Genomic DNA, 19841 nt, shown 5'->3' with positions numbered 1-19841 from the left:
CTCCAGGTCATTGGACTAAGTATCTTCGGGAAGCACTTGGCTTCTAGTTACACCACTGTATCTATGGCACTGGATTCTGAATGTTCCTTTCCACATGGATGCGAAAGAAGAAATTGAAAGTCGAGATGGTTAAAAGGATCGTTTGAAGCTAGCAGTATCTGTGGACAAATTAACTTCATGGCTGTGCTCTTAAGTTTCAACTGAGGTTACACTGTGAGCACTGGGGAGACATACTGCTAGGTTTGGATGCTCACTTCCTTTCATATGCAAATTGAGGAGAGTCTGTGCCCGTTGAAAAAAGGCTGACTGACTGTCTGTGCGACGTCACCACATGCAAATGTCTTTTCTGCAAGGCACCATGGGAGTTCTTGTACATGTATTGTGGGCATGGTTGAATGTGGGAGATATCATTAGTAGTGAAATAATATGAAAGGTCCCCTAATCAGCAGCTTAAGTGAGGAGGTGTGCTTTGAATGTCTCTTCCCCCAATCGGATGTGAACTGCGGAAAGGTAGCCTCCTTATGTTGACTGGGGTGTGCCCGGGAGGCGGTGGTCCCGTTGCCTAAGACAACTCATACTTACCTGGCAGGGGAGATACCATGATCATGAAGGTGGTTCACCCAGGGTGAGGCTCATCCATTGCACTTCGGGTGTGCTGACCCCTGCGATTTCCCCAAATGCGGGAAACTCGACTGCATAATTTATGGTAGTGGGGGACTGCGTTCGCGCTTTCCCCTGATTATTCTTGGTAAAAGATAGACTTGCTACCCGCATGTGCACAACCCCCATTCCTTTCACCTTCAAGTTGACTCCTCCTTTATCATGCACCCATTTCTAATAGCGTCTTACGCTGAATTTGCATTCAAAATTGCTATCTTCACCGCTGGCTTTTAGCAATCCCAGTGTAGGAAACCGACCACTTTTAAGCCTTCCGTCGTGGGGTGGGCTTTTGCTTTTCCCTGACTGGCCTCTTTTTTCCCTTGGTATGATTTCCAATGCGCAATGCATGGATAACCAATAGATGGCAATGCAAGATCACATGTACTGTATCTAGTATTCTGACTTTAAAAAAGCCCCAAAGTTCTTCAATAGTGTCTGAAAAGAATGTCACCCGAGACAAAGTACTACAGGAATGATTGCAACTTTTGGTCTCCAGGTCATTGGACTAAGTATCTTCGGGAAGCACTTGGCTTCTAGTTACACCACTGTATCTATGGCACTGGATTCTGAATGTTCCTTTCCACATGGATGCGAAAGAAGAAATTGAAAGTCGAGATGGTTAAAAGGATCGTTTGAAGCTAGCAGTATCTGTGGACAAATTAACTTCATGGCTGTGCTCTTAAGTTTCAACTGAGGTTACACTGTGAGCACTGGGGAGACATACTGCTAGGTTTGGATGCTCACTTCCTTTCATATGCAAATTGAGGAGAGTCTGTGCCCGTTGAAAAAAGGCTGACTGACTGTCTGTGCGACGTCACCACATGCAAATGTCTTTTCTGCAAGGCACCATGGGAGTTCTTGTACATGTATTGTGGGCATGGTTGAATGTGGGAGATATCATTAGTAGTGAAATAATATGAAAGGTCCCCTAATCAGCAGCTTAAGTGAGGAGGTGTGCTTTGAATGTCTCTTCCCCCAATCGGATGTGAACTGCGGAAAGGTAGCCTCCTTATGTTGACTGGGGTGTGCCCGGGAGGCGGTGGTCCCGTTGCCTAAGACAACTCATACTTACCTGGCAGGGGAGATACCATGATCATGAAGGTGGTTCACCCAGGGTGAGGCTCATCCATTGCACTTCGGGTGTGCTGACCCCTGCGATTTCCCCAAATGCGGGAAACTCGACTGCATAATTTATGGTAGTGGGGGACTGCGTTCGCGCTTTCCCCTGATTATTCTTGGTAAAAGATAGACTTGCTACCCGCATGTGCACAACCCCCATTCCTTTCACCTTCAAGTTGACTCCTCCTTTATCATGCACCCATTTCTAATAGCGTCTTACGCTGAATTTGCATTCAAAATTGCTATCTTCACCGCTGGCTTTTAGCAATCCCAGTGTAGGAAACCGACCACTTTTAAGCCTTCCGTCGTGGGGTGGGCTTTTGCTTTTCCCTGACTGGCCTCTTTTTTCCCTTGGTATGATTTCCAATGCGCAATGCATGGATAACCAATAGATGGCAATGCAAGATCACATGTACTGTATCTAGTATTCTGACTTTAAAAAAGCCCCAAAGTTCTTCAATAGTGTCTGAAAAGAATGTCACCCGAGACAAAGTACTACAGGAATGATTGCAACTTTTGGTCTCCAGGTCATTGGACTAAGTATCTTCGGGAAGCACTTGGCTTCTAGTTACACCACTGTATCTATGGCACTGGATTCTGAATGTTCCTTTCCACATGGATGCGAAAGAAGAAATTGAAAGTCGAGATGGTTAAAAGGATCGTTTGAAGCTAGCAGTATCTGTGGACAAATTAACTTCATGGCTGTGCTCTTAAGTTTCAACTGAGGTTACACTGTGAGCACTGGGGAGACATACTGCTAGGTTTGGATGCTCACTTCCTTTCATATGCAAATTGAGGAGAGTCTGTGCCCGTTGAAAAAAGGCTGACTGACTGTCTGTGCGACGTCACCACATGCAAATGTCTTTTCTGCAAGGCACCATGGGAGTTCTTGTACATGTATTGTGGGCATGGTTGAATGTGGGAGATATCATTAGTAGTGAAATAATATGAAAGGTCCCCTAATCAGCAGCTTAAGTGAGGAGGTGTGCTTTGAATGTCTCTTCCCCCAATCGGATGTGAACTGCGGAAAGGTAGCCTCCTTATGTTGACTGGGGTGTGCCCGGGAGGCGGTGGTCCCGTTGCCTAAGACAACTCATACTTACCTGGCAGGGGAGATACCATGATCATGAAGGTGGTTCACCCAGGGTGAGGCTCATCCATTGCACTTCGGGTGTGCTGACCCCTGCGATTTCCCCAAATGCGGGAAACTCGACTGCATAATTTATGGTAGTGGGGGACTGCGTTCGCGCTTTCCCCTGATTATTCTTGGTAAAAGATAGACTTGCTACCCGCATGTGCACAACCCCCATTCCTTTCACCTTCAAGTTGACTCCTCCTTTATCATGCACCCATTTCTAATAGCGTCTTACGCTGAATTTGCATTCAAAATTGCTATCTTCACCGCTGGCTTTTAGCAATCCCAGTGTAGGAAACCGACCACTTTTAAGCCTTCCGTCGTGGGGTGGGCTTTTGCTTTTCCCTGACTGGCCTCTTTTTTCCCTTGGTATGATTTCCAATGCGCAATGCATGGATAACCAATAGATGGCAATGCAAGATCACATGTACTGTATCTAGTATTCTGACTTTAAAAAAGCCCCAAAGTTCTTCAATAGTGTCTGAAAAGAATGTCACCCGAGACAAAGTACTACAGGAATGATTGCAACTTTTGGTCTCCAGGTCATTGGACTAAGTATCTTCGGGAAGCACTTGGCTTCTAGTTACACCACTGTATCTATGGCACTGGATTCTGAATGTTCCTTTCCACATGGATGCGAAAGAAGAAATTGAAAGTCGAGATGGTTAAAAGGATCGTTTGAAGCTAGCAGTATCTGTGGACAAATTAACTTCATGGCTGTGCTCTTAAGTTTCAACTGAGGTTACACTGTGAGCACTGGGGAGACATACTGCTAGGTTTGGATGCTCACTTCCTTTCATATGCAAATTGAGGAGAGTCTGTGCCCGTTGAAAAAAGGCTGACTGACTGTCTGTGCGACGTCACCACATGCAAATGTCTTTTCTGCAAGGCACCATGGGAGTTCTTGTACATGTATTGTGGGCATGGTTGAATGTGGGAGATATCATTAGTAGTGAAATAATATGAAAGGTCCCCTAATCAGCAGCTTAAGTGAGGAGGTGTGCTTTGAATGTCTCTTCCCCCAATCGGATGTGAACTGCGGAAAGGTAGCCTCCTTATGTTGACTGGGGTGTGCCCGGGAGGCGGTGGTCCCGTTGCCTAAGACAACTCATACTTACCTGGCAGGGGAGATACCATGATCATGAAGGTGGTTCACCCAGGGTGAGGCTCATCCATTGCACTTCGGGTGTGCTGACCCCTGCGATTTCCCCAAATGCGGGAAACTCGACTGCATAATTTATGGTAGTGGGGGACTGCGTTCGCGCTTTCCCCTGATTATTCTTGGTAAAAGATAGACTTGCTACCCGCATGTGCACAACCCCCATTCCTTTCACCTTCAAGTTGACTCCTCCTTTATCATGCACCCATTTCTAATAGCGTCTTACGCTGAATTTGCATTCAAAATTGCTATCTTCACCGCTGGCTTTTAGCAATCCCAGTGTAGGAAACCGACCACTTTTAAGCCTTCCGTCGTGGGGTGGGCTTTTGCTTTTCCCTGACTGGCCTCTTTTTTCCCTTGGTATGATTTCCAATGCGCAATGCATGGATAACCAATAGATGGCAATGCAAGATCACATGTACTGTATCTAGTATTCTGACTTTAAAAAAGCCCCAAAGTTCTTCAATAGTGTCTGAAAAGAATGTCACCCGAGACAAAGTACTACAGGAATGATTGCAACTTTTGGTCTCCAGGTCATTGGACTAAGTATCTTCGGGAAGCACTTGGCTTCTAGTTACACCACTGTATCTATGGCACTGGATTCTGAATGTTCCTTTCCACATGGATGCGAAAGAAGAAATTGAAAGTCGAGATGGTTAAAAGGATCGTTTGAAGCTAGCAGTATCTGTGGACAAATTAACTTCATGGCTGTGCTCTTAAGTTTCAACTGAGGTTACACTGTGAGCACTGGGGAGACATACTGCTAGGTTTGGATGCTCACTTCCTTTCATATGCAAATTGAGGAGAGTCTGTGCCCGTTGAAAAAAGGCTGACTGACTGTCTGTGCGACGTCACCACATGCAAATGTCTTTTCTGCAAGGCACCATGGGAGTTCTTGTACATGTATTGTGGGCATGGTTGAATGTGGGAGATATCATTAGTAGTGAAATAATATGAAAGGTCCCCTAATCAGCAGCTTAAGTGAGGAGGTGTGCTTTGAATGTCTCTTCCCCCAATCGGATGTGAACTGCGGAAAGGTAGCCTCCTTATGTTGACTGGGGTGTGCCCGGGAGGCGGTGGTCCCGTTGCCTAAGACAACTCATACTTACCTGGCAGGGGAGATACCATGATCATGAAGGTGGTTCACCCAGGGTGAGGCTCATCCATTGCACTTCGGGTGTGCTGACCCCTGCGATTTCCCCAAATGCGGGAAACTCGACTGCATAATTTATGGTAGTGGGGGACTGCGTTCGCGCTTTCCCCTGATTATTCTTGGTAAAAGATAGACTTGCTACCCGCATGTGCACAACCCCCATTCCTTTCACCTTCAAGTTGACTCCTCCTTTATCATGCACCCATTTCTAATAGCGTCTTACGCTGAATTTGCATTCAAAATTGCTATCTTCACCGCTGGCTTTTAGCAATCCCAGTGTAGGAAACCGACCACTTTTAAGCCTTCCGTCGTGGGGTGGGCTTTTGCTTTTCCCTGACTGGCCTCTTTTTTCCCTTGGTATGATTTCCAATGCGCAATGCATGGATAACCAATAGATGGCAATGCAAGATCACATGTACTGTATCTAGTATTCTGACTTTAAAAAAGCCCCAAAGTTCTTCAATAGTGTCTGAAAAGAATGTCACCCGAGACAAAGTACTACAGGAATGATTGCAACTTTTGGTCTCCAGGTCATTGGACTAAGTATCTTCGGGAAGCACTTGGCTTCTAGTTACACCACTGTATCTATGGCACTGGATTCTGAATGTTCCTTTCCACATGGATGCGAAAGAAGAAATTGAAAGTCGAGATGGTTAAAAGGATCGTTTGAAGCTAGCAGTATCTGTGGACAAATTAACTTCATGGCTGTGCTCTTAAGTTTCAACTGAGGTTACACTGTGAGCACTGGGGAGACATACTGCTAGGTTTGGATGCTCACTTCCTTTCATATGCAAATTGAGGAGAGTCTGTGCCCGTTGAAAAAAGGCTGACTGACTGTCTGTGCGACGTCACCACATGCAAATGTCTTTTCTGCAAGGCACCATGGGAGTTCTTGTACATGTATTGTGGGCATGGTTGAATGTGGGAGATATCATTAGTAGTGAAATAATATGAAAGGTCCCCTAATCAGCAGCTTAAGTGAGGAGGTGTGCTTTGAATGTCTCTTCCCCCAATCGGATGTGAACTGCGGAAAGGTAGCCTCCTTATGTTGACTGGGGTGTGCCCGGGAGGCGGTGGTCCCGTTGCCTAAGACAACTCATACTTACCTGGCAGGGGAGATACCATGATCATGAAGGTGGTTCACCCAGGGTGAGGCTCATCCATTGCACTTCGGGTGTGCTGACCCCTGCGATTTCCCCAAATGCGGGAAACTCGACTGCATAATTTATGGTAGTGGGGGACTGCGTTCGCGCTTTCCCCTGATTATTCTTGGTAAAAGATAGACTTGCTACCCGCATGTGCACAACCCCCATTCCTTTCACCTTCAAGTTGACTCCTCCTTTATCATGCACCCATTTCTAATAGCGTCTTACGCTGAATTTGCATTCAAAATTGCTATCTTCACCGCTGGCTTTTAGCAATCCCAGTGTAGGAAACCGACCACTTTTAAGCCTTCCGTCGTGGGGTGGGCTTTTGCTTTTCCCTGACTGGCCTCTTTTTTCCCTTGGTATGATTTCCAATGCGCAATGCATGGATAACCAATAGATGGCAATGCAAGATCACATGTACTGTATCTAGTATTCTGACTTTAAAAAAGCCCCAAAGTTCTTCAATATTGTCTGAAAAGAATGTCACCCGAGACAAAGTACTACAGGAATGATTGCAACTTTTGGTCTCCAGGTCATTGGACTAAGTATCTTCGGGAAGCACTTGGCTTCTAGTTACACCACTGTATCTATGGCACTGGATTCTGAATGTTCCTTTCCACATGGATGCGAAAGAAGAAATTGAAAGTCGAGATGGTTAAAAGGATCGTTTGAAGCTAGCAGTATCTGTGGACAAATTAACTTCATGGCTGTGCTCTTAAGTTTCAACTGAGGTTACACTGTGAGCACTGGGGAGACATACTGCTAGGTTTGGATGCTCACTTCCTTTCATATGCAAATTGAGGAGAGTCTGTGCCCGTTGAAAAAAGGCTGACTGACTGTCTGTGCGACGTCACCACATGCAAATGTCTTTTCTGCAAGGCACCATGGGAGTTCTTGTACATGTATTGTGGGCATGGTTGAATGTGGGAGATATCATTAGTAGTGAAATAATATGAAAGGTCCCCTAATCAGCAGCTTAAGTGAGGAGGTGTGCTTTGAATGTCTCTTCCCCCAATCGGATGTGAACTGCGGAAAGGTAGCCTCCTTATGTTGACTGGGGTGTGCCCGGGAGGCGGTGGTCCCGTTGCCTAAGACAACTCATACTTACCTGGCAGGGGAGATACCATGATCATGAAGGTGGTTCACCCAGGGTGAGGCTCATCCATTGCACTTCGGGTGTGCTGACCCCTGCGATTTCCCCAAATGCGGGAAACTCGACTGCATAATTTATGGTAGTGGGGGACTGCGTTCGCGCTTTCCCCTGATTATTCTTGGTAAAAGATAGACTTGCTACCCGCATGTGCACAACCCCCATTCCTTTCACCTTCAAGTTGACTCCTCCTTTATCATGCACCCATTTCTAATAGCGTCTTACGCTGAATTTGCATTCAAAATTGCTATCTTCACCGCTGGCTTTTAGCAATCCCAGTGTAGGAAACCGACCACTTTTAAGCCTTCCGTCGTGGGGTGGGCTTTTGCTTTTCCCTGACTGGCCTCTTTTTTCCCTTGGTATGATTTCCAATGCGCAATGCATGGATAACCAATAGATGGCAATGCAAGATCACATGTACTGTATCTAGTATTCTGACTTTAAAAAAGCCCCAAAGTTCTTCAATAGTGTCTGAAAAGAATGTCACCCGAGACAAAGTACTACAGGAATGATTGCAACTTTTGGTCTCCAGGTCATTGGACTAAGTATCTTCGGGAAGCACTTGGCTTCTAGTTACACCACTGTATCTATGGCACTGGATTCTGAATGTTCCTTTCCACATGGATGCGAAAGAAGAAATTGAAAGTCGAGATGGTTAAAAGGATCGTTTGAAGCTAGCAGTATCTGTGGACAAATTAACTTCATGGCTGTGCTCTTAAGTTTCAACTGAGGTTACACTGTGAGCACTGGGGAGACATACTGCTAGGTTTGGATGCTCACTTCCTTTCATATGCAAATTGAGGAGAGTCTGTGCCCGTTGAAAAAAGGCTGACTGACTGTCTGTGCGACGTCACCACATGCAAATGTCTTTTCTGCAAGGCACCATGGGAGTTCTTGTACATGTATTGTGGGCATGGTTGAATGTGGGAGATATCATTAGTAGTGAAATAATATGAAAGGTCCCCTAATCAGCAGCTTAAGTGAGGAGGTGTGCTTTGAATGTCTCTTCCCCCAATCGGATGTGAACTGCGGAAAGGTAGCCTCCTTATGTTGACTGGGGTGTGCCCGGGAGGCGGTGGTCCCGTTGCCTAAGACAACTCATACTTACCTGGCAGGGGAGATACCATGATCATGAAGGTGGTTCACCCAGGGTGAGGCTCATCCATTGCACTTCGGGTGTGCTGACCCCTGCGATTTCCCCAAATGCGGGAAACTCGACTGCATAATTTATGGTAGTGGGGGACTGCGTTCGCGCTTTCCCCTGATTATTCTTGGTAAAAGATAGACTTGCTACCCGCATGTGCACAACCCCCATTCCTTTCACCTTCAAGTTGACTCCTCCTTTATCATGCACCCATTTCTAATAGCGTCTTACGCTGAATTTGCATTCAAAATTGCTATCTTCACCGCTGGCTTTTAGCAATCCCAGTGTAGGAAACCGACCACTTTTAAGCCTTCCGTCGTGGGGTGGGCTTTTGCTTTTCCCTGACTGGCCTCTTTTTTCCCTTGGTATGATTTCCAATGCGCAATGCATGGATAACCAATAGATGGCAATGCAAGATCACATGTACTGTATCTAGTATTCTGACTTTAAAAAAGCCCCAAAGTTCTTCAATAGTGTCTGAAAAGAATGTCACCCGAGACAAAGTACTACAGGAATGATTGCAACTTTTGGTCTCCAGGTCATTGGACTAAGTATCTTCGGGAAGCACTTGGCTTCTAGTTACACCACTGTATCTATGGCACTGGATTCTGAATGTTCCTTTCCACATGGATGCGAAAGAAGAAATTGAAAGTCGAGATGGTTAAAAGGATCGTTTGAAGCTAGCAGTATCTGTGGACAAATTAACTTCATGGCTGTGCTCTTAAGTTTCAACTGAGGTTACACTGTGAGCACTGGGGAGACATACTGCTAGGTTTGGATGCTCACTTCCTTTCATATGCAAATTGAGGAGAGTCTGTGCCCGTTGAAAAAAGGCTGACTGACTGTCTGTGCGACGTCACCACATGCAAATGTCTTTTCTGCAAGGCACCATGGGAGTTCTTGTACATGTATTGTGGGCATGGTTGAATGTGGGAGATATCATTAGTAGTGAAATAATATGAAAGGTCCCCTAATCAGCAGCTTAAGTGAGGAGGTGTGCTTTGAATGTCTCTTCCCCCAATCGGATGTGAACTGCGGAAAGGTAGCCTCCTTATGTTGACTGGGGTGTGCCCGGGAGGCGGTGGTCCCGTTGCCTAAGACAACTCATACTTACCTGGCAGGGGAGATACCATGATCATGAAGGTGGTTCACCCAGGGTGAGGCTCATCCATTGCACTTCGGGTGTGCTGACCCCTGCGATTTCCCCAAATGCGGGAAACTCGACTGCATAATTTATGGTAGTGGGGGACTGCGTTCGCGCTTTCCCCTGATTATTCTTGGTAAAAGATAGACTTGCTACCCGCATGTGCACAACCCCCATTCCTTTCACCTTCAAGTTGACTCCTCCTTTATCATGCACCCATTTCTAATAGCGTCTTACGCTGAATTTGCATTCAAAATTGCTATCTTCACCGCTGGCTTTTAGCAATCCCAGTGTAGGAAACCGACCACTTTTAAGCCTTCCGTCGTGGGGTGGGCTTTTGCTTTTCCCTGACTGGCCTCTTTTTTCCCTTGGTATGATTTCCAATGCGCAATGCATGGATAACCAATAGATGGCAATGCAAGATCACATGTACTGTATCTAGTATTCTGACTTTAAAAAAGCCCCAAAGTTCTTCAATATTGTCTGAAAAGAATGTCACCCGAGACAAAGTACTACAGGAATGATTGCAACTTTTGGTCTCCAGGTCATTGGACTAAGTATCTTCGGGAAGCACTTGGCTTCTAGTTACACCACTGTATCTATGGCACTGGATTCTGAATGTTCCTTTCCACATGGATGCGAAAGAAGAAATTGAAAGTCGAGATGGTTAAAAGGATCGTTTGAAGCTAGCAGTATCTGTGGACAAATTAACTTCATGGCTGTGCTCTTAAGTTTCAACTGAGGTTACACTGTGAGCACTGGGGAGACATACTGCTAGGTTTGGATGCTCACTTCCTTTCATATGCAAATTGAGGAGAGTCTGTGCCCGTTGAAAAAAGGCTGACTGACTGTCTGTGCGACGTCACCACATGCAAATGTCTTTTCTGCAAGGCACCATGGGAGTTCTTGTACATGTATTGTGGGCATGGTTGAATGTGGGAGATATCATTAGTAGTGAAATAATATGAAAGGTCCCCTAATCAGCAGCTTAAGTGAGGAGGTGTGCTTTGAATGTCTCTTCCCCCAATCGGATGTGAACTGCGGAAAGGTAGCCTCCTTATGTTGACTGGGGTGTGCCCGGGAGGCGGTGGTCCCGTTGCCTAAGACAACTCATACTTACCTGGCAGGGGAGATACCATGATCATGAAGGTGGTTCACCCAGGGTGAGGCTCATCCATTGCACTTCGGGTGTGCTGACCCCTGCGATTTCCCCAAATGCGGGAAACTCGACTGCATAATTTATGGTAGTGGGGGACTGCGTTCGCGCTTTCCCCTGATTATTCTTGGTAAAAGATAGACTTGCTACCCGCATGTGCACAACCCCCATTCCTTTCACCTTCAAGTTGACTCCTCCTTTATCATGCACCCATTTCTAATAGCGTCTTACGCTGAATTTGCATTCAAAATTGCTATCTTCACCGCTGGCTTTTAGCAATCCCAGTGTAGGAAACCGACCACTTTTAAGCCTTCCGTCGTGGGGTGGGCTTTTGCTTTTCCCTGACTGGCCTCTTTTTTCCCTTGGTATGATTTCCAATGCGCAATGCATGGATAACCAATAGATGGCAATGCAAGATCACATGTACTGTATCTAGTATTCTGACTTTAAAAAAGCCCCAAAGTTCTTCAATAGTGTCTGAAAAGAATGTCACCCGAGACAAAGTACTACAGGAATGATTGCAACTTTTGGTCTCCAGGTCATTGGACTAAGTATCTTCGGGAAGCACTTGGCTTCTAGTTACACCACTGTATCTATGGCACTGGATTCTGAATGTTCCTTTCCACATGGATGCGAAAGAAGAAATTGAAAGTCGAGATGGTTAAAAGGATCGTTTGAAGCTAGCAGTATCTGTGGACAAATTAACTTCATGGCTGTGCTCTTAAGTTTCAACTGAGGTTACACTGTGAGCACTGGGGAGACATACTGCTAGGTTTGGATGCTCACTTCCTTTCATATGCAAATTGAGGAGAGTCTGTGCCCGTTGAAAAAAGGCTGACTGACTGTCTGTGCGACGTCACCACATGCAAATGTCTTTTCTGCAAGGCACCATGGGAGTTCTTGTACATGTATTGTGGGCATGGTTGAATGTGGGAGATATCATTAGTAGTGAAATAATATGAAAGGTCCCCTAATCAGCAGCTTAAGTGAGGAGGTGTGCTTTGAATGTCTCTTCCCCCAATCGGATGTGAACTGCGGAAAGGTAGCCTCCTTATGTTGACTGGGGTGTGCCCGGGAGGCGGTGGTCCCGTTGCCTAAGACAACTCATACTTACCTGGCAGGGGAGATACCATGATCATGAAGGTGGTTCACCCAGGGTGAGGCTCATCCATTGCACTTCGGGTGTGCTGACCCCTGCGATTTCCCCAAATGCGGGAAACTCGACTGCATAATTTATGGTAGTGGGGGACTGCGTTCGCGCTTTCCCCTGATTATTCTTGGTAAAAGATAGACTTGCTACCCGCATGTGCACAACCCCCATTCCTTTCACCTTCAAGTTGACTCCTCCTTTATCATGCACCCATTTCTAATAGCGTCTTACGCTGAATTTGCATTCAAAATTGCTATCTTCACCGCTGGCTTTTAGCAATCCCAGTGTAGGAAACCGACCACTTTTAAGCCTTCCGTCGTGGGGTGGGCTTTTGCTTTTCCCTGACTGGCCTCTTTTTTCCCTTGGTATGATTTCCAATGCGCAATGCATGGATAACCAATAGATGGCAATGCAAGATCACATGTACTGTATCTAGTATTCTGACTTTAAAAAAGCCCCAAAGTTCTTCAATAGTGTCTGAAAAGAATGTCACCCGAGACAAAGTACTACAGGAATGATTGCAACTTTTGGTCTCCAGGTCATTGGACTAAGTATCTTCGGGAAGCACTTGGCTTCTAGTTACACCACTGTATCTATGGCACTGGATTCTGAATGTTCCTTTCCACATGGATGCGAAAGAAGAAATTGAAAGTCGAGATGGTTAAAAGGATCGTTTGAAGCTAGCAGTATCTGTGGACAAATTAACTTCATGGCTGTGCTCTTAAGTTTCAACTGAGGTTACACTGTGAGCACTGGGGAGACATACTGCTAGGTTTGGATGCTCACTTCCTTTCATATGCAAATTGAGGAGAGTCTGTGCCCGTTGAAAAAAGGCTGACTGACTGTCTGTGCGACGTCACCACATGCAAATGTCTTTTCTGCAAGGCACCATGGGAGTTCTTGTACATGTATTGTGGGCATGGTTGAATGTGGGAGATATCATTAGTAGTGAAATAATATGAAAGGTCCCCTAATCAGCAGCTTAAGTGAGGAGGTGTGCTTTGAATGTCTCTTCCCCCAATCGGATGTGAACTGCGGAAAGGTAGCCTCCTTATGTTGACTGGGGTGTGCCCGGGAGGCGGTGGTCCCGTTGCCTAAGACAACTCATACTTACCTGGCAGGGGAGATACCATGATCATGAAGGTGGTTCACCCAGGGTGAGGCTCATCCATTGCACTTCGGGTGTGCTGACCCCTGCGATTTCCCCAAATGCGGGAAACTCGACTGCATAATTTATGGTAGTGGGGGACTGCGTTCGCGCTTTCCCCTGATTATTCTTGGTAAAAGATAGACTTGCTACCCGCATGTGCACAACCCCCATTCCTTTCACCTTCAAGTTGACTCCTCCTTTATCATGCACCCATTTCTAATAGCGTCTTACGCTGAATTTGCATTCAAAATTGCTATCTTCACCGCTGGCTTTTAGCAATCCCAGTGTAGGAAACCGACCACTTTTAAGCCTTCCGTCGTGGGGTGGGCTTTTGCTTTTCCCTGACTGGCCTCTTTTTTCCCTTGGTATGATTTCCAATGCGCAATGCATGGATAACCAATAGATGGCAATGCAAGATCACATGTACTGTATCTAGTATTCTGACTTTAAAAAAGCCCCAAAGTTCTTCAATAGTGTCTGAAAAGAATGTCACCCGAGACAAAGTACTACAGGAATGATTGCAACTTTTGGTCTCCAGGTCATTGGACTAAGTATCTTCGGGAAGCACTTGGCTTCTAGTTACACCACTGTATCTATGGCACTGGATTCTGAATGTTCCTTTCCACATGGATGCGAAAGAAGAAATTGAAAGTCGAGATGGTTAAAAGGATCGTTTGAAGCTAGCAGTATCTGTGGACAAATTAACTTCATGGCTGTGCTCTTAAGTTTCAACTGAGGTTACACTGTGAGCACTGGGGAGACATACTGCTAGGTTTGGATGCTCACTTCCTTTCATATGCAAATTGAGGAGAGTCTGTGCCCGTTGAAAAAAGGCTGACTGACTGTCTGTGCGACGTCACCACATGCAAATGTCTTTTCTGCAAGGCACCATGGGAGTTCTTGTACATGTATTGTGGGCATGGTTGAATGTGGGAGATATCATTAGTAGTGAAATAATATGAAAGGTCCCCTAATCAGCAGCTTAAGTGAGGAGGTGTGCTTTGAATGTCTCTTCCCCCAATCGGATGTGAACTGCGGAAAGGTAGCCTCCTTATGTTGACTGGGGTGTGCCCGGGAGGCGGTGGTCCCGTTGCCTAAGACAACTCATACTTACCTGGCAGGGGAGATACCATGATCATGAAGGTGGTTCACCCAGGGTGAGGCTCATCCATTGCACTTCGGGTGTGCTGACCCCTGCGATTTCCCCAAATGCGGGAAACTCGACTGCATAATTTATGGTAGTGGGGGACTGCGTTCGCGCTTTCCCCTGATTATTCTTGGTAAAAGATAGACTTGCTACCCGCATGTGCACAACCCCCATTCCTTTCACCTTCAAGTTGACTCCTCCTTTATCATGCACCCATTTCTAATAGCGTCTTACGCTGAATTTGCATTCAAAATTGCTATCTTCACCGCTGGCTTTTAGCAATCCCAGTGTAGGAAACCGACCACTTTTAAGCCTTCCGTCGTGGGGTGGGCTTTTGCTTTTCCCTGACTGGCCTCTTTTTTCCCTTGGTATGATTTCCAATGCGCAATGCATGGATAACCAATAGATGGCAATGCAAGATCACATGTACTGTATCTAGTATTCTGACTTTAAAAAAGCCCCAAAGTTCTTCAATAGTGTCTGAAAAGAATGTCACCCGAGACAAAGTACTACAGGAATGATTGCAACTTTTGGTCTCCAGGTCATTGGACTAAGTATCTTCGGGAAGCACTTGGCTTCTAGTTACACCACTGTATCTATGGCACTGGATTCTGAATGTTCCTTTCCACATGGATGCGAAAGAAGAAATTGAAAGTCGAGATGGTTAAAAGGATCGTTTGAAGCTAGCAGTATCTGTGGACAAATTAACTTCATGGCTGTGCTCTTAAGTTTCAACTGAGGTTACACTGTGAGCACTGGGGAGACATACTGCTAGGTTTGGATGCTCACTTCCTTTCATATGCAAATTGAGGAGAGTCTGTGCCCGTTGAAAAAAGGCTGACTGACTGTCTGTGCGACGTCACCACATGCAAATGTCTTTTCTGCAAGGCACCATGGGAGTTCTTGTACATGTATTGTGGGCATGGTTGAATGTGGGAGATATCATTAGTAGTGAAATAATATGAAAGGTCCCCTAATCAGCAGCTTAAGTGAGGAGGTGTGCTTTGAATGTCTCTTCCCCCAATCGGATGTGAACTGCGGAAAGGTAGCCTCCTTATGTTGACTGGGGTGTGCCCGGGAGGCGGTGGTCCCGTTGCCTAAGACAACTCATACTTACCTGGCAGGGGAGATACCATGATCATGAAGGTGGTTCACCCAGGGTGAGGCTCATCCATTGCACTTCGGGTGTGCTGACCCCTGCGATTTCCCCAAATGCGGGAAACTCGACTGCATAATTTATGGTAGTGGGGGACTGCGTTCGCGCTTTCCCCTGATTATTCTTGGTAAAAGATAGACTTGCTACCCGCATGTGCACAACCCCCATTCCTTTCACCTTCAAGTTGACTCCTCCTTTATCATGCACCCATTTCTAATAGCGTCTTACGCTGAATTTGCATTCAAAATTGCTATCTTCACCGCTGGCTTTTAGCAATCCCAGTGTAGGAAACCGACCACTTTTAAGCCTTCCGTCGTGGGGTGGGCTTTTGCTTTTCCCTGACTGGCCTCTTTTTTCCCTTGGTATGATTTCCAATGCGCAATGCATGGATAACCAATAGATGGCAATGCAAGATCACATGTACTGTATCTAGTATTCTGACTTTAAAAAAGCCCCAAAGTTCTTCAATAGTGTCTGAAAAGAATGTCACCCGAGACAAAGTACTACAGGAATGATTGCAACTTTTGGTCTCCAGGTCATTGGACTAAGTATCTTCGGGAAGCACTTGGCTTCTAGTTACACCACTGTATCTATGGCACTGGATTCTGAATGTTCCTTTCCACATGGATGCGAAAGAAGAAATTGAAAGTCGAGATGGTTAAAAGGATCGTTTGAAGCTAGCAGTATCTGTGGACAAATTAACTTCATGGCTGTGCTCTTAAGTTTCAACTGAGGTTACACTGTGAGCACTGGGGAGACATACTGCTAGGTTTGGATGCTCACTTCCTTTCATATGCAAATTGAGGAGAGTCTGTGCCCGTTGAAAAAAGGCTGACTGACTGTCTGTGCGACGTCACCACATGCAAATGTCTTTTCTGCAAGGCACCATGGGAGTTCTTGTACATGTATTGTGGGCATGGTTGAATGTGGGAGATATCATTAGTAGTGAAATAATATGAAAGGTCCCCTAATCAGCAGCTTAAGTGAGGAGGTGTGCTTTGAATGTCTCTTCCCCCAATCGGATGTGAACTGCGGAAAGGTAGCCTCCTTATGTTGACTGGGGTGTGCCCGGGAGGCGGTGGTCCCGTTGCCTAAGACAACTCATACTTACCTGGCAGGGGAGATACCATGATCATGAAGGTGGTTCACCCAGGGTGAGGCTCATCCATTGCACTTCGGGTGTGCTGACCCCTGCGATTTCCCCAAATGCGGGAAACTCGACTGCATAATTTATGGTAGTGGGGGACTGCGTTCGCGCTTTCCCCTGATTATTCTTGGTAAAAGATAGACTTGCTACCCGCATGTGCACAACCCCCATTCCTTTCACCTTCAAGTTGACTCCTCCTTTATCATGCACCCATTTCTAATAGCGTCTTACGCTGAATTTGCATTCAAAATTGCTATCTTCACCGCTGGCTTTTAGCAATCCCAGTGTAGGAAACCGACCACTTTTAAGCCTTCCGTCGTGGGGTGGGCTTTTGCTTTTCCCTGACTGGCCTCTTTTTTCCCTTGGTATGATTTCCAATGCGCAATGCATGGATAACCAATAGATGGCAATGCAAGATCACATGTACTGTATCTAGTATTCTGACTTTAAAAAAGCCCCAAAGTTCTTCAATAGTGTCTGAAAAGAATGTCACCCGAGACAAAGTACTACAGGAATGATTGCAACTTTTGGTCTCCAGGTCATTGGACTAAGTATCTTCGGGAAGCACTTGGCTTCTAGTTACACCACTGTATCTATGGCACTGGATTCTGAATGTTCCTTTCCACATGGATGCGAAAGAAGAAATTGAAAGTCGAGATGGTTAAAAGGATCGTTTGAAGCTAGCAGTATCTGTGGACAAATTAACTTCATGGCTGTGCTCTTAAGTTTCAACTGAGGTTACACTGTGAGCACTGGGGAGACATACTGCTAGGTTTGGATGCTCACTTCCTTTCATATGCAAATTGAGGAGAGTCTGTGCCCGTTGAAAAAAGGCTGACTGACTGTCTGTGCGACGTCACCACATGCAAATGTCTTTTCTGCAAGGCACCATGGGAGTTCTTGTACATGTATTGTGGGCATGTGGTGAAAAAAATTAAACTAAAAACATATAATCAGCGCTCAAACCTATAAACCCTAACCTATATACTATTAAAATAAATAGGTGCTCTACAAATAAAGAGAGATCCCCTATATGGGAAACCCTGTATGTGATCCCTCACAGACTATTTTAGTAGAATGGGGAATGGCTGCCTAAGGAATAAACAAACCTATCCACAAGGCATGTATACAAAGCATGAACAACAAGAAACAGAAAACACAAAAACATATACAATACAAACAATGATTCCCTGGCGCACTAACAGATATAAAACCTGACAGCAGAGTGCAGTCCCATGAATCAAGTAGATGATATTGGATGAGATCTACAGTCCACACTGTCCCATTCCTTTTAGATTGAAGACTTGTCTGGAAATAAAAACAAAACAACCATTGCGCAGTACCCTATGGTCAGTTCTCTACACCCCCACCGTTGCTATCTACTTGCTTAAAAATAGATAGAAATGGGCCTCAAAAGGTTTCTTTGCTCTCCTCCCGGTTGGCTCCAACTTGTTGCTGCTGCTGGTGACGTGATCTTTACTTCCAGCGTCAGCACCGCCATACACCGTGTGGGAACAAGAATGGGCACCAATAGTGTGATAACATAACATTTATTGATAAAAATAGCAGGGTAAAAAACATGCACTCACATGCTGTAATGCCCTATGTGCGTCCTACAACGTGCCGTCCGCTTACATGGGAGGATGCCGAGGAATTGCAGGAGGAGGCTGGATTCGGCGTGGGTCCCCGCTTCGTGGCCGCGACTCGGAGCGCCTATTCCTTCCTCAGATGACTTTCCCCGCCAATCAACCTCTTCTCCTCTCAATGGGTATGCACGCCGCAGCACGTCCTGGAGGCTCCACCCTACGCGCGTTTCGTGACTCTGACGTCACTTCTTCAGGGGTAATGGAGCCGTGGGGGCACTGTAGGTTATTTATATCCTTGTGCATTGCTAACGAGGGATTCCCATTGGGTAATTGTCCTCACTGGGAACTCCCACTGATTGTCCACTAGTAGATAATGAAGGGCAATTTGTATACAGCTGACTGAACCCCTTCATACCTGGACAGTAACAATCACAATATACATACACTCCAGCATATTCGTGAAACATACTTATAAAAATGGCAGTAAGCTATAATTAATATATTCTAATGCCAATACATCTTATACATAGAAATACATCAATAAAAATAATCTGATTCCATATAAAAATATAAATAAAAAGTGGATAGCAACCTTATGGCTTATAATTCCAAATTGTATTTTGAAAGATAGCTATTAAGCTGACTCCCTGCCAATGCCGGCATAGAGGACCCAGAGGTGGAAAGAGAATGTATTAGATTGAAACATAAGATAACCTGGTTATGCTATATCCAACATCAGCAGTATACTATATAAACCTAACTATCTCTCAGGAATGCTGCCAGGTCGAATTCAATATTTAGTCCTCTTGGGGTCATAGTTTTAAGGGTATATATCCAGTAGCTTTCGCGTCTGGATATAAGATTTATTTTGTCACTCCCCCTCCAATTCTGCTTGGGACATTCAATCCCTTTACAGATTAACCCTTCAGGATTTTGTCCATGCTTACTTTTAAAGTGGCTGGAGACACTGTGTGTCTCTAGACCCCTTTTAATATTGTAAACATGTTCTGCAAGACGTCGTTTCAATGGTCTACCTGTTCGCCCTACATATTGTAGTCCACATGTGGTCCATATTGTATTCCACATGTAGTCCACAACGGTGGTCCCGTTGCCTAAAACAACTCATACTTACCTGGCAGGGGAGATACCATGATCATGAAGGTGGTTCACCCAGGGTGAGGCTCATCCATTGCACTTCGGGTGTGCTGACCCCTGCGATTTCCCCAAATGCGGGAAACTCGACTGCATAATTTATGGTAGTGGGGGACTGCGTTCGCGCTTTCCCCTGATTATTCTTGGTAAAAGATAGACTTGCTACCCGCATGTGCACAACCCCCATTCCTTTCACCTTCAAGTTGACTCCTCCTTTATCATGCACCCATTTCTAATAGCGTCTTACGCTGAATTTGCATTCAAAATTGCTATCTTCACCGCTGGCTTTTAGCAATCCCAGTGTAGGAAACCGACCACTTTTAAGCCTTCCGTCGTGGGGTGGGCTTTTGCTTTTCCCTGACTGGCCTCTTTTTTCCCTTGGTAT

The 19841-nt window shown here is 45.6% G+C and overlaps 1 protein-coding gene and 16 non-coding genes across 17 annotated transcripts in view; all 17 read left to right on the top strand.

Annotated features, from left to right (window-relative positions):
• Positions 1 to 19841, top strand: part of DHX29 (DExH-box helicase 29) — a 198664-nt gene that overhangs the window by 94207 nt on the left and 84616 nt on the right. The gene's annotated exons all lie outside the window — the stretch shown is intronic.
• LOC142472411 (U1 spliceosomal RNA) lies at positions 575 to 738 on the top strand. Its single transcript, XR_012789691.1, has one exon. It is a non-coding gene; the product is annotated as a U1 spliceosomal RNA (small nuclear RNA).
• LOC142472404 (U1 spliceosomal RNA) lies at positions 1725 to 1888 on the top strand. Its single transcript, XR_012789684.1, has one exon. It is a non-coding gene; the product is annotated as a U1 spliceosomal RNA (small nuclear RNA).
• Positions 2875 to 3038, top strand: LOC142472397 (U1 spliceosomal RNA). Its single transcript, XR_012789676.1, has one exon. It is a non-coding gene; the product is annotated as a U1 spliceosomal RNA (small nuclear RNA).
• On the top strand, positions 4025 to 4188 carry LOC142472390 (U1 spliceosomal RNA). Its single transcript, XR_012789673.1, has one exon. It is a non-coding gene; the product is annotated as a U1 spliceosomal RNA (small nuclear RNA).
• On the top strand, positions 5175 to 5338 carry LOC142473688 (U1 spliceosomal RNA). Its single transcript, XR_012790105.1, has one exon. It is a non-coding gene; the product is annotated as a U1 spliceosomal RNA (small nuclear RNA).
• Positions 6325 to 6488, top strand: LOC142473677 (U1 spliceosomal RNA). The gene has a single exon (XR_012790104.1). It is a non-coding gene; the product is annotated as a U1 spliceosomal RNA (small nuclear RNA).
• Positions 7475 to 7638, top strand: LOC142473667 (U1 spliceosomal RNA). Its single transcript, XR_012790103.1, has one exon. It is a non-coding gene; the product is annotated as a U1 spliceosomal RNA (small nuclear RNA).
• On the top strand, positions 8625 to 8788 carry LOC142473660 (U1 spliceosomal RNA). Its single transcript, XR_012790102.1, has one exon. It is a non-coding gene; the product is annotated as a U1 spliceosomal RNA (small nuclear RNA).
• LOC142473652 (U1 spliceosomal RNA) lies at positions 9775 to 9938 on the top strand. Its single transcript, XR_012790100.1, has one exon. It is a non-coding gene; the product is annotated as a U1 spliceosomal RNA (small nuclear RNA).
• LOC142473636 (U1 spliceosomal RNA) lies at positions 10925 to 11088 on the top strand. The gene has a single exon (XR_012790099.1). It is a non-coding gene; the product is annotated as a U1 spliceosomal RNA (small nuclear RNA).
• LOC142473629 (U1 spliceosomal RNA) lies at positions 12075 to 12238 on the top strand. The gene has a single exon (XR_012790098.1). It is a non-coding gene; the product is annotated as a U1 spliceosomal RNA (small nuclear RNA).
• Positions 13225 to 13388, top strand: LOC142473621 (U1 spliceosomal RNA). The gene has a single exon (XR_012790097.1). It is a non-coding gene; the product is annotated as a U1 spliceosomal RNA (small nuclear RNA).
• On the top strand, positions 14375 to 14538 carry LOC142473610 (U1 spliceosomal RNA). The gene has a single exon (XR_012790096.1). It is a non-coding gene; the product is annotated as a U1 spliceosomal RNA (small nuclear RNA).
• LOC142473599 (U1 spliceosomal RNA) lies at positions 15525 to 15688 on the top strand. Its single transcript, XR_012790095.1, has one exon. It is a non-coding gene; the product is annotated as a U1 spliceosomal RNA (small nuclear RNA).
• On the top strand, positions 16675 to 16838 carry LOC142473588 (U1 spliceosomal RNA). The gene has a single exon (XR_012790094.1). It is a non-coding gene; the product is annotated as a U1 spliceosomal RNA (small nuclear RNA).
• On the top strand, positions 19429 to 19592 carry LOC142473577 (U1 spliceosomal RNA). The gene has a single exon (XR_012790093.1). It is a non-coding gene; the product is annotated as a U1 spliceosomal RNA (small nuclear RNA).

The sequence above is a fragment of the Ascaphus truei genome, chromosome 1 (genome assembly GCF_040206685.1).
Source record: "Ascaphus truei isolate aAscTru1 chromosome 1, aAscTru1.hap1, whole genome shotgun sequence".
Classification (NCBI taxonomy): domain Eukaryota; kingdom Metazoa; phylum Chordata; class Amphibia; order Anura; family Ascaphidae; genus Ascaphus; species Ascaphus truei.
Note: the sequence above shows the minus strand (reverse complement) of the source record. Positions and strands in the feature narration are given on the sequence as shown.